The sequence below is a fragment of the Phodopus roborovskii genome, unplaced genomic scaffold (assembly GCF_943737965.1).
Source record: "Phodopus roborovskii unplaced genomic scaffold, PHOROB, whole genome shotgun sequence".
NCBI lineage: Eukaryota > Metazoa > Chordata > Mammalia > Rodentia > Cricetidae > Phodopus > Phodopus roborovskii.
Genome location: NW_026126563.1, coordinates 12,494,310 through 12,508,450, shown reverse-complemented (window position 1 = coordinate 12,508,450; position 14,141 = coordinate 12,494,310).

Genomic DNA, 14,141 nt, shown 5'->3' with positions numbered 1-14,141 from the left:
GCTTGGAAAACTGAAGGAAAGAGGTAAAAGGAAGTATGTCAGGGTCTAGGCCTGGGACAGAGGCTTGTGCTTGGATCCCTCTGTCACTGAGCTAGCAGACAACCTTAGACAATTTCCAGAGCTTCTCTGGACCTGCACTCTAAAGCAGAGTTTGTAAAAGCATCTTAATTTACAGAGTTGTACAAATAGGAAACAAAACCCCTGCATACCATAGCTGGTATGTGGTTTGTGCTTATCAACTTCATTAATATGAGAATTTCCTTTGGCCTCAGCCAAAGTAACAAATGCATGGAGCTGATAATTAAATAGAGCTGACAGATTCTAGATGTATATTTAATAGCTGACAGATTATAGCTATTTGATATGTCTATAGATAGACAGGTTGAACAATCCCAATTAAAAAACAATTGAAATCTAAAACGGATCCAAACTTGGAGCTCGGCGTGTAATTCAGTTGGTAGAGTGCTTTCCTGCCGTGCAGGCAGCCCTGGGTGTCATATCTACCACCTCATAAACTAGGCATGACTATGCAAATCTGTAATCCCTGCCCTTGGGAAGTAGAGGCTAGAGACTAGCTTTTAAAATACATTGTTACTTAGTTATAAAAGATCCTGACACTTTTTGAGTGCTGATCCAATTCCACAATGAAGAAATCTGCACCGGACCTCATGTGATGGGCACAGGAAAATGCAATGATTGTTTCCTACTGCCAGTAGTTGGAATCTAGGCCTCGTTTATGAGGCAATTCACATTGGTCTACATTTCCAGATCTTTTCCTTTTTCTTTTTCCTTTTCTTTCCTTTCCCTTCCCCTCCCCTCCCTTCCCTTCCCCTCCTCTCCCCTCTTCTTCCTTCCTTCCTTCCTTCCTTCCTTCCTTCCTTCCTTCCTTCCTTTCTTTCTTTCTTTCTTTCTTTCTTTCTTTCTTGAGATAAGGGCTTGCTAAATTGTCCAGGCTAGCCTTGAACTTTTGATCCTCTTGCCTCAGTCTTCTGAGTAGCTATGCTTACAGGCGTGTGCCACCAGGCACGGCTAGGTGCATTGAGAATATCGCAGGAAATTGTGGTCATGCTATGTGTCCAAAGCATATAAGAGACATAAATACATTTTATGTTTAGACTCAGTTCCATCCCCAGGATAGCTTGTTACATAGATGCAATTTGTTTTCAAACCTAAATGACTTCTGGACAAGCAGTCAGATAAATGACAGCCTGAGTGGACACTTCAAACTCCTCAGCAATACTCTGAGGCAGCTACTGTCCAATGGGATATGGTTTGCCAGTTCTGTTTTGCCCAGTGGACCGGTGGGAGTGGGGGGTGGGTGGTGGGAGTGGGGGGTGGGGGGTGGATGCTGTGTGGGTGAAGGAGTCAGCATGGGGGAGGAGGTGCCCCCTGGGGAGCAGGGCAGCAGGGATTCTATGTAGGGGAGGTGGCAGCTCTGTCTGGAGAACTTAGGGACTGAGTCTTGAAGGTTTAGATAGAGACCCCCAAAAGACTCCCATCTCCAAAAAAAAAAAAAAAAAAAAAAAAAAACCACTCACAGAGGACATATATAGGGGGTCTTTCCTGGACCAGATACTACTCACTAGATTTCTGAGCTGGACTTGGGGAAGAAATAAAAATTTGTAGTATTGATTGTTTTTGGCTTTGGGGATATTGAGGGGAAAATGGTCAAAAAGGAGGGCTTGGTGGTTCCATGTTTTTAACTATTTATTAAATGTTATTTATTTTATGTGTATGTACATGTATGTTTTGCATGTGTGTGGTATGGGTGTGAGTACTTGTGCCACAGCTTATGTGTGGAAATCAAAGGACAACATGTAGGAGTTGACTTTCTCCTTCTATTATATAGCCCTGGAAATTTAATTCAGGTAGGTAGGCTTGGTGGCAGGTGCATACCACACTGCTGACTCAGCTAAAAATTAATTAATATTTTATAGCCTGGCCTGGTGGTATACACCTTTAATTCCAGCACAGGAGGCAGAGGTAGACAGCTCTCTAAGTTCCAGGTTAGCCTAGTCTAATGAGTGAGTTCCAGGTCAGCCAGGACCACACAGAAAAACTCTATCTCAAATGACAAACTATATATTTTTAAAGAAATACACACACACACTCACACACACACACACACACACACACACACATTGTTTTTGTTTCAGTGTGAGGAACCACACATATATGCCAAGATAAAATTTCTATGGATATATATGTATTTGTGTGTGTGTATATTTGTGTGTGTGTGTGTGTTCTGCTCTATTTTTACTATTTTTTTTCAGTTTTTCCCCTTTTATTGAAAATAGATTCTTGCCTGGTAGTGGTGGTGCACACCTTTAATCCCAGCACTTGGGAGGCAGAGGCAGGCAGGTCTCAGTGATTCTGAGGCCAGCCTGGTCTGCAAAGGGAATTCCAGGACAGCCAAGGCTACACAGAGAAACCCTGTGTCAAAAAGCAAACAAACAAACAAATTCTGCTTTATTGTTGAAGAAAGATAATAATAAAATGTAACAAAATAAAATATGATAGGATACATATCCTATATTATATGCTATCACATTGAAGTTGGATAAGACAAACCTGCTAAAAGAAAAGAATCCAAGAGAAGGCACAAGGATCTGAGATGCACTGGTTCAAACACAGAGGAATCCCATAAAAACACTAAACTGGACACCATAACCTAAGGGCTGATGGCCTGGTGCAGACCTGTGCAGACCTGAGCATGCGGTCTCACTCTCGGAGTTCATGTGGCCTTTGCTCACGTTGATTTAGAAGGAAGACCCTGTCTTGGTGTCATCCATTCTCTCTGGCTCTCACACTCTTTTCTCCCCTTCTTCTAAGAAGGTTCCTTGAGCTCTGAGAGGAGGGATTTGATGGAGATATTCTATTTAGGGCTGAATGTTTCAAAGTCTCTCAGTCTTCATAACATCTGGTTGTGTGTCTCTGTGTTTGTTCCCATCTGCTGCAGGAGGATGCTTCTCTGCTTATGGCTGAGCAATTTGATGGCACTGGTCTGAGTATAATAGAATGTCATTAGGAGTCATTTTATCATTATATATTTTATGGGGGGGTTGTTTCTGTTTTTTTTATTTGTTTTGTTTGTTTGGTTAGTTTTTTGTTGTTGTTGTTGTTTGTTTGTCTTTTTGTTTTGTCTTGTTTTTGAGACAGGGTTTCTCTGTGTAACAGTCCTGGCTGTCCTAGGACTTACTCTGTAGTCCAGGCTGGCTTCAAACTCACAGAGATCCTCCTGCCTCTGCCTCCTGTATGCTGGGATTAAAGACATGCACCACTCACATCCAACTCTTTGTTTGTTTGCTTCTAGTAGTGTTTGGTTTTACCCTGTCTCTTTGTTCTTCACCCAAGTAGTATGGGTTTCATCTCAAGGAGTGGACCTCAGATCAAATCAGACATTGAGTGGCTGCTCCCACAAGCTTTGTGTTACCACTGCCATCGCATATGTTGCAAGCAGGACATCATTGTAGATCAAAGGGTTTGTGGCTGGCTTTATGTTTGCATTTCTCTTTTGGAAGCCTGCAGAGCACCTTCCTGTATCAAAGATGCCGGAGCATGGGATGAAGGCTCCGTGTAGGCAGCAGCTCTACTTCTCTGTGCGCAATGAGTCGTTTATGTGTTGTCATTAGCAAGGGGTCTGCTGCACCTGCACGGCCTGGGACCGAGATTGGCAGAGGGTGTGGGGATTGAAACACTTAACAGACCACCACAAGAAGTGAAGAGGAAGCTGCTGCCTTTTATTACAGAGAGTAATGGGCTTATATACCCAAGCCAGGGGTATATACCCAGCACAGGAGGAAATCATGCACCACCCACACCTGGGGTCAAGCCACGGGCACTGCACACCGGAAAGTTATGAGAACAACCTTGTTTGACCAACCTTGAGAGCACGGGAGTTCTACAGCTGGGTGGAGAGGAAGACAGATGGAAGGGACAAGAACGTGAATTTCCCACCAGGGTCCTTGCTGTCAGTTTGGAAAGAGTAACCTATTATCTAGGCAACAGCCCAGGCTGCTGGGGATTCCCATGGGAGCCCCTTTGGCCAACAACTCAATTAGATGTGACCCAGGCTTACTAATGGAAGCTTCATTTGATGAGCACAAATAGCAAGTTAGGACTCTGTCTACCCCACTATTTGGAAATTTCATTTATATTGCCTTCATATACATGTATATTTTAAGAATTTTCTACTGTATTGGGTTCCCATACTATCCCTCAAATATGCCTTAATTTTAGCTGTCTCCCCATATTCTCTCTCTCAACCCCCTGGCCTCTTCCAACTCGAGCCTCCTATTTCAGACCCCCAATCCATAATTATCTATTCCATTCTCTAATGGGATTTGTCTGTGTTCTCTAGAGCAGTGGTTCTCAGCCTTCCCTTTGCTGCCACCCTTTAATACAGTTCCTCATGCTGTGGTGACCCCCAATCATAAAATTAGTTTTGTTGTTGCTTCATACCTGTAATTTTGCTACTGTTATGAATTGTTATGTGAATATCTGATACACAGGGTATTGTGACCTACAGGTTGAGAACCACTATTCTAGTCTCTTATTGTATACCTACCCTCTGTGGTTCTAGGGTTGTAGCTAATTTCCATAATTATGTATATATTTTTGAGGCAAATTCTCAAATATCCCAGACCGGCTTCAAATTCAGTCTGTAGCCTAGGCTGGACTTGAATTCCTCATCCTCTCCAATTGCCATGATGGTAAGTGTGTTTGGGGAAAGGGAGAGGGGAGAGCATGGGTCTTTTCCCTTTAAGGGTGTGACCCAAAGATTGTACACACTCACTGTTGGCAGCCTAGTCCCTTTTAACTGTAAGGAAAGATGGGAAATCTATTTTTAAGTTGGGCTATAAAGCATGTAACTAAAATGTCTACTGCTATAGGACTGAGGAGATTGTGTAAAGGTGCCTGCTACCAAGCCTGACTCCCTGAGTTTAATCTCCAGGACCCACGTGCTGCAAGGGGAAAAAAAGGACTCTCATAAGTAGTCCTCTGACTTCCTCCAGTGCACCATAGCACAGGCTTACACACAGAACACACTAAAGAAACAAGCAAAGCCTTGCTGTGCAGTTCTGGCTGGCCAAGAACTTTCCAGGCAGACCAGACTGTCTAGAGCTGGCAAGATGGCTCAGCAGGTAAAGGCATGTGCTGGCAAGCCTGACCACCTCAATCCCTGGGACTCACAGGCAGAAGGGCAGAATCCACTCTTACAGGGTCTCCTCTGACTTCCACACACAGTGACACATCCACACACACCCACATCTGTGGACACAATAAATAAAGTGTGAATTAAAGAAATTAGGATTTATTGGGGGTGTAGCTCACCTGCAATGGGGGTGTTAGGCTGCACAAAACCCTGGACTTCATCCCTGGATCCCATAAGCCAGGGTTAGGGAATGTGCCCTGCACTCAGGAGAAGGCAGAGAAATTGGGAGTTTAAGCTTATTTTTAGCTACACATGGAACTTAAGGCCAATGTGAACATAGATAAAACCCTGCCTGAAAACAAAACAAAAACAAAATCATATATATATATATATATATATATATATATATATATATATATGGGCCTTGAAGGAAAATCAATAGGGAATGGACCAACTTAAGCCATGAATGTTGAAATTTACAGCCAATTAATCATTCATTTGAATTGGAGAATTAACTATAATCTAAACCAACCAGAAGACTGTCAGAACTTCAACAATGTGTTTATCACAGAGACAAGGAGAGCTCTTGTATGCTGGGATTAAGCTTGCACCGGAGTATAGTTGCCATTGAAGGGAAGTTTCTTCGGGGACCCAGTCAGCGATTACTGTGTCTATCCTAATTTCCCAGGTGAGGTTTTCAGGAGGAGGAAAATTATAGGCCCTGGGGAGTTGGAAAAGAGGGAGCTGGGCTGTGAAAGGAAAATGAAGAGTTTAGGGATTAGTAGTTAGAGTAAGAATGGCAGGTAAAAAGTCTGCTATAGCTGGGCATTGGTGGCACATACCTTTAATCCCGGCACTCTAGGGAGGCAGAGGCAGGCGGATCTCTGTGAATTGTCCAGGCCAGCCAGGCTCCAAAACAATACAAAGAAACCCTGTATCGAAACAAACAAAATAAAACAAACAAACAAACAAACAAACAAACAAACAAAAAACCAGAAAGAAACAATAGGGGCCAGGGAGGAAGGCTCAGCAGGTAAACACACTAGTTGCACAAGAGAGATGGTCCAAGTTCGTGGGGGGCTCTCCTGTGATGAGGCAGGAGGTGAGGGACAGAAGAGCCAATCAGAAATTTCATCTGTAGCTATTGTTCTCTCTCTCTCTCTCTCTCTCTCCCTCTCCCTCTCTCCCTCTCCCTCTCCCTCTCTCCTGCCTCTGCCTTCTCTTCCCCTCTCATACACACAAATAAATGAATAAACAGGCAAACAATAGCAGAGCAAGGTGTGATAGCACACCCCTGTGATCTTAATTAGCACTTGGTTGTCAGAGGCAGGAGAATTACTTCCAGTTTTAGGTCAGTTTGGCTAACATAGAAAGTTCCAAGCCAGCCAGGACTGCACCACAGACTTTTTATTCCAGTTTTGTTTCTGTTGCTGTGATAAACACCATGACAAAGCAAAACATACAAACAAGAAAACACAGCCTGGGTGAGTATTTTAGTTTCTAGGGTACAGGAACTGAAGCGGCTCTCCTGAAGCCAGCTTTCTTATACAGCTGTGGACCACCTGACCAGGACTGCCCCGCCCCCTCAGTGGGCTCCACCCTTCCACATCCATCTAGACAAGGCCCATAATCTGATGCAAACAGTTTTTAAATTGAGGGTCCCTTGTTCCAGATGTGCCAAACTGGCAACCAAGATCAGCTACCACACCCTGTCTCAGCTCCCCTCTCTCTTCTCCCTCCCCCATGAGCCTAGGAATTGGGCAACAGGCTGGTGCACTCAGAAGGCTCAGTCAGAAGGATATGTTCAAAGCCATCCTAGGCTATTTATCAAATTCCAGGCCACAATAGGTTCAAAAACCAAGGTGGAAGGGTGATGTCTTAGTCTGTTTTCTTCCTTTGAAAAACATTTGATTACATTTATTTACTTACTTGTGTGTGTTACTGGCCCTCTTAGTCTGTTGTTAAAACTAGATGCCTGAATCTTACCAAAAGCAATCTACAGATTCAATGTAATCCCCATCAAAACCCCAACACAATTCTTCACAGACCTGGGAAGAACAACCCTCAACTTCATATGGAAAAACAAACAAACAAAAAAACCCTGTACAATAAAGGAACTTCTGGAGGCATCACCATCCCCGACTTCAAGCTCTACTACAGAGCTATAGTAATGAAGTATATGAAAGCAGTAATGAAAGTATTGGTATAAAAACAGACAAGTGGACCAATGGAATCGAATTGAAGACCCTAACATTAATTCAGACAACTATGAATACCTGATTTTTTACAAGAAGCTACAATTATACCATGGAAAAAAGAAATCATCTTCAACAAATGGTGCTGGCATAACTGGATGTCAACATGTAGAAGACTGCAAATAGATCCATATCTATCCCCATGCACAGAACTCAAGAGCAAGTAGATCAAAGACCTCAATATAATCCAGTTACATTGAACCTGAATGAAGAGGAAGTGGGAAGTAGTACAGGAGCCTACTTCCTGAACATAGCACCAGTAGCACACACACTGAGAGCAACAATCAATAAACGGGGCCTCCTGAAACAGAGAAGCTTCTGTGAGGCAAAGGACACAGTCAATAAGACAAAACGACAGCCTACAGAATGGGAAAAGATCTTCACCAATCCCACATCTGACAGAGGGCTGATCTCCAAGATACATAAAGAACTGAAGAAACTAGACATCAAATACAAAATAATCCAATGTAAAAATGGGGTACAGAGCCAAACAGAGAATTCTCAACAGAAGAATCTCAAATGGCCAAAAGACATTTAAGGAATTGTTCAACATCCTTAACCATCAGGGAAATGCAAATCAAAATGACTCTGAGATACCATCTTACACCTGTCAGAATGGCAAAGACCCAAAACACTGATGGCAGCCTATGCTGGAGAGGATGCAGGGTAAGGGGAACACTTCTCCATTGTTGGTGGGAGTAAAAACTTGTACAGCCACTTGGGAAATCAGTATGGCAGTTACTCAGAAAACTGGGACTCAATCTACTTCTAGATCCAGTGATAGCACTCTTGGGCACATGGCACATACCCAAAGGAGGCACATTCACATCACAAAGACACTTGCTCAACTATGTTCATAGAACGCTTTATTCACAATAGCCAGAAACTGGAAACAACCTAGATGTCCTTCAACTGCAAGAATGGATAAGGAAAAATGCAGTACATTTACACAGTGGAGTACTGCTCAGCAGAAAAACAAAACAAACAGACAAACAAACAAACAAACAAACAAAAAATGATATCATGAAATTTGCAGGCAAATGAATGGAAGTAGAAACAGCCATCCTGAGTGATGTAACCCAGACTCAGAAAGACAAACATGGTATGTACACTCAGAAATGGATATTAGATGTGACGCAAAAAATAATCAGACTACAATCAATACCTCCAGAGAAGCTAGGTAACAAGGAGGACCCTAAGAGGGACGCGTGGATCAGCCTGGGAAGGGGAAACAGATGAGATTTCTTGGGTAAACTGGGGTGGGGGGTAAAGGGGAGAGGATAAGGGAAGGGAATGTCGAGTTGGGGGAGAGAAGGAGGGGGAGAGCAATGAAAGAGATATCTTGATAGAGGGAACCATTAAGGGGTTAGAGAGAAACCTAGTGGTAGGGGCATTCCTAAGAATCCACAAGGAGGACCCCAGCTAAGACTCCTAACAATAGTGGAGAGGGCACCTGAACTGGCCTTCCCCTGTAATCTGATTGATGAGTACCCCAACTGTCATCATAGAACCCACATCAGTAATTGATTAAACCAGATGCAGACATCCACAACCAAGTACCAGGCGGAGCTCTGGGAATCCAGCTGAGGAGAGGGAGGAGGGAATACATGAGCAAGGGAGGCCAAGATCACAATGGAGAAGTCCACAGAGACGACTGAATCAAGTTGGCGGCAACTCATGAACACTGGACCCACATCTGTGCATCTTCAATGGGACGGAACTGGTCCTCTACATGTGGGACACAGTTGTGTTGTGTAGCTGTGTTTATCTGAGGGGGCCCTGGCGGTTGGGACCAGGATAGCCCTGGTGCATGAGCCGGCTTATGGGAGCCCATTTCCTGTGGTGGGATACTATGCTCAGCCTTGATGCAGTGGGGAAAGGGATTGGTCCTGTCCCATCTTAATGTGCCAGACTTTGTTGAATCCCCATAGTAGGAGGCCTTACCTTTTAGGAGTGGATAGGAGAGGTGGGCTGGGGGATGGCAAGGGGGCAGGAGGAGAGATGGGAGGGAGAACTATGGTTGGAATGTAAAATGAAACCAAAAAAAATAAGTAAAAAAAAATCTTTAAAATAGGAGCTCATATTATTAATAATTATCCTCCCCACCCCCAGACAAAAAAAAAGATGGATGCCTGAGATTAGAGAATCTGAAAAAAATACTTATGCATTTATTTGGAAGCTAGAAAGGCATACGATGGCATCTGGGGAGGGCCTTCTGTAGGGTACTGGCTTCTCAGTAATGCATTGCCCTCGTGAGCCCATCCAACCTGAATTACCTCTCAAAGGCCTCCCTCGACAAGCACCACTGAGCACACAGGTCTGAGAGCTAGCTTCCCAGACACACCTATGATGGCATCTCCAGGAGACTGGTGACACAGTGTCTTTGTGTGAGGAAAGTAAATGGCAAACTCACAGGGTGGGGAACTCCATATGTCTTAGTGTGACATTCATTCATAAGCGTATACCTACTATGTGCTGGACTCTGGGGAAACCCTTGAGCAGGGGAAACAGCCCCGTCAGCATTATTGAGCCTGAATTCTAATATCACATCCTAATGTCACTGTTTTGGGATTCATTTTAATGTTTCAAATCTCATACAAATGGCTTTGGGAGACTCAACTGTAGCTCAGTCCTCATTGGTATGCTTGTCTCTACTCAAGGGCTCATCCTTAATTAAAGTAAATTTTCTAGTCAACTGATTAGAGATTTGATAATTTCTTTCTTCTTAGTTGATAGTTACCATGTGTCCTAAAGGACACAGTTTAGTTTTGGTTTGTTTTTTTCTTTTTTGAGACATAGTTTCATTAAGTTGCTCTGTCTGGCTAGCCTGGAATTCACTGTGTAGTCCATACTCTGCTTGCTCCTGCACGGGAGTGCCAGGATAGTATAACTTTTTTTCCGAGACAGGGTTTCTCTATAGCTTTGGAACCTGTCCTGGAACTTGCTCTGTAGACCAGGCTGACCTTGAAGTCACAGAAATTTGCCTGCCTCTGTCTCCCAAGTCCTGGGATTAAAGGTGTGTGCCACTAACGACCAGTATATAATAACTTTTATAGTGAAACAACCTGTAACCTCATTTCTTTTATTGATTGATTTATTGATTAGCCTCATATACATTAGGTTGGCCTTGAACTCAGTATGTGACCAAGAGGGGTCTTGAACTGAACCCCCTGCCTCTACCACACAAATCCTACTAAGGTCTGAAACCATACCTGCTCAGAACAGCCCTGGATGGAGGTTTAAAATATTCAGCATGTGTCATGATGCTCTTGTGGAGGTCAGAGGGCAACTGTGGGAGTCGAATCTCTCCTTCCACTTTTGTGGTCTCAGGATGTGGTCTCTTGTTGGCATGACTAGGTCTGGGATTTACTAAAATACAAGCTTCTGGGTACTCTTGGGAAAGACTTTCTTGAACTGATATTTTGAACATAGTGGCACACGCCTTTAATCCCAGAACTCAGTGGGCAGAGTCCTGAGTTCAAGGCCACCCCGGTGTAAATAAAAAGTTTCAGGACAGCCAGGGCTACACAGAGAAACCCTGTTCTGAAGGAAACAAGACAGAAAACAAGTAAAGGTGCTCGGTCGCAGTTCTCATGAAAGGAAGCGGAGGAAGAGGTCTAGCTCTGCTGTTGAAGCTGCTTTTGGGGGCATCCAATGTGCACTTGGAGCAGTTCTCCAGGAATCTTCCATGTCTGCATTTCCAGATTGAGCCTGTGGAGACAGCCATCCTCTGGATTATTAACCAGGTTCTCTGCCTCTCCAGTGTGATGCATTCACTGTTGAACTACTCGGAGCCCATCCTGTAAGTCAATCTATATTGTCTATATCATCTATATCATGTAATATATATCATATAATATAGATGCATCTACTTATCTGTCTTTGTTCTATTCGTTACGTTCCCTTAGACAACAGTGACTAATACATTCAACTTGGTAGCAACTGCCTTTATTCATCACAATCAGCCATTGACCAAGAATTTTTGGTTGTTTATATAGTCCAGGTTGACCTCAAACACTGCTCCTCCTCAAACTCCATCAACACACCGAGGCTTTTTATGGCCTTCTGTGTTCCACAGTAGCCTACACTCTTCTTCTCAAAGGCCTTGTCTCTGGTCTTCCCATAGTGCCTTTGATCAACTCAACTTCGCTCTTTTACCTTCCTGAGCCTTTGATACTCCTTTCCCCTCAGTCCCATCCCCAGTAATTAGCCTAATCATTTTTCTTGCCAAACAGTTTAAACAGTCTACACGGGGTATAGAGGAAGCTCTTCTTATTGAGTTGATATAGATGGAAGACAGTGAGAAACAGTGATAGTAAAGGATTTGCATAAGGGCTCACAGCCAGAGAAAGACAGCAAACCTCGTCTCTGGGAAGGCTTTCAGCTTTCGTGTTGGTTGCTGTGAGCTTTCTCTCTCTCAAGGATTTCCACAGCTGCTTTGGATATGCCTAACTATTGTCAGAGGGGTGCCTTTGAAGTTTGAAGGCAGAGCCTGGTGGTGTTGGCACATGCCTTTAATCCCAGCACTCAGGAGGCAGAGGCAGGTGGATCTTTGAGTGTGAGTAGCCTGGTTTACAGAGTGAGTTCAAGGACAGCCAGAGAAACCCTGCTGAGAGAGAGAGAGAGAGAGAGAGAGAGAGAGAGAGAGAGAGAGAGAGAAAGAAAGTTTGAAGGCTGACAACTTTCTTTGTGGATCTACATTGTGGTTTTGGCTAGACTTTAGCTAGGTGCTGCTATGGGGTAGTCTTCATAAATGATGTAATATTTATACCATTTGTGTTCTATAATTACAACCCTTTAATTTGTGGTACTGTAAACGGAGTAGTAATCTGACTCAGGATGTGCCAGGAGAGGTCATTTGATATAAACTGTCTACAGCACCTCCGCAGGGGTTGGGGCTATAGTCAGCTATAGTCAGAAAGCAGCAAGTTTAATATATGAATGTGTCTCCTGACTAGAGAGGCGAAAAGGCCTTCTGGCTTTTATTTTATTCTCTTCATTTTGAGGTCTGTTTATTTTATGTGCAGTGTATGCCTGTGCACTACACACCCACAGAGCCTGGAAAAGGGTATTGGATCCCTTGGAGTTACAGATGGTTGTCAGCCATCGTGAGTGCTGGGAGCCGAACCTGGAGCTTCTCTGCAAGAACAGCCAGTGCTCTTAACTTCTGAGCCGCCTTCCCAGCTTTGGTTTTCATTTTTGTTGTTTTGCTTGAGACAGGGTGTATGTATAGTCTCTAGTCCTGGCTGTCCTGGAGCTCACTGTGTTAATCAGTGCATCTGGCCTCAAACTCAGATTTTCCTGCCTCTTTCTGCCTCCTGAGTGCTGGGTCACCACTGCCTGACCTTTTTCTTCTTCCCCCCCCCCAAGGTTTTATTATTTCTTACTGAAAAACTTATTTTTGCCTGGACTCGGCCTCGGAAGTAGAAGCTCTCAGAGAGGACAGTGACATCTCTTGGTGATCTTTTCCTTGAGCACCTTTCATTCTCTTGGCCAAAATTTGTTAGGTCCTTCAGCCTCCTCCTCATTTTTTCTTGGATTATTTCTTCAGAGCCTTGGTGTTTCCGCTGTGTGTCAGCTGGTGTGACAAGTCACTGTATGCTGGGGACATTGGTCCTGGGCTTCTTACCTTCTTTATTCAGGGTTTTCTCACAGCATGCTGGCAGACACCTTTACAGAGCTTTGGATTGTGCAAGCTCTCTGTCTGGGGCCCCAGCCACCAAGGCACAGCACTATCAGTTAGTCCAGGGACAGCCTTCTCTCCTTTTTACAATAACCAAGGCGAGAGCACTCAGACTGGCAGCCACCCCACTTGAGTCACCACTACCTTAGTTACTTTTCCTCAGTTAGATTTATGTATTTGTTTGCTGGTTGGTTGGTTGGTTTGTGGTGCTAGGTATTAAACCACCAGCCTGGCACCTGGGCCAAGGGCCACTGGCCCACCCTAGAAAATTCTAGTAACTACACCACTGTCACAGTATCCACACTAAGAGGAAAGGGTTTCTATCCTTGGTGACCACATTTAGTCTGTGTTCTTTGGTTTTGCTCACTTGTATTTATGGGAAGAAAATAAAGTATTTGGAAAGCATCTTTCATTGGAAGACAGTTCGGTGATCTGGGAACGTGAGTCTGAGTTAACTGTTCAGCCTTTGGAAATGAATCATTCCTTTTGTTTGGCCCACTGGCATAGTATTTAGATTATCGTCTAAATTTGTATTGAACCTGACAAGAACCAAAGATCCAGGCCAGATAGATACACGCATGCCGTCTCCATGGAGCCTGAAACGAGGGCCCTGGTCATTAGTCTGTGATGAATGCTTGTGCAAAGCAATATTTTTACCATTTTATGGATGGAGCAACTGAGGCACCTTGAGGTTAAGTGTCTTGACCTTGATTCCATTGCTGTTTAGTAGATTCAGGAAACCCAGCTCTGCCTCCAGCTGTCCATGAGCTCTGCATCCCATCTGAGCCAGTTCTGCAAGTGGCAGGCTCAGGTCTTTCACCTCCCTTTGCCAGTCTGTCTCCGGGGAAGAAGGGCCTGAGGTTTGCTGGGGTAGCAGGGGACACTAGCATTCCCGGGCCCTCTTGGACTAGCTGCTTCTTCTTACCCTTCCCTGGAGGCTTCTGTCCATGAGGATTCAATCAGCCTCGGCTGGCTGGCTGGGGTGGAGGGCAGGAGGGCTGTCAATCTTGGGAAGCTGCAAGCACTCAGGGTCTTGAACTTTATCAGG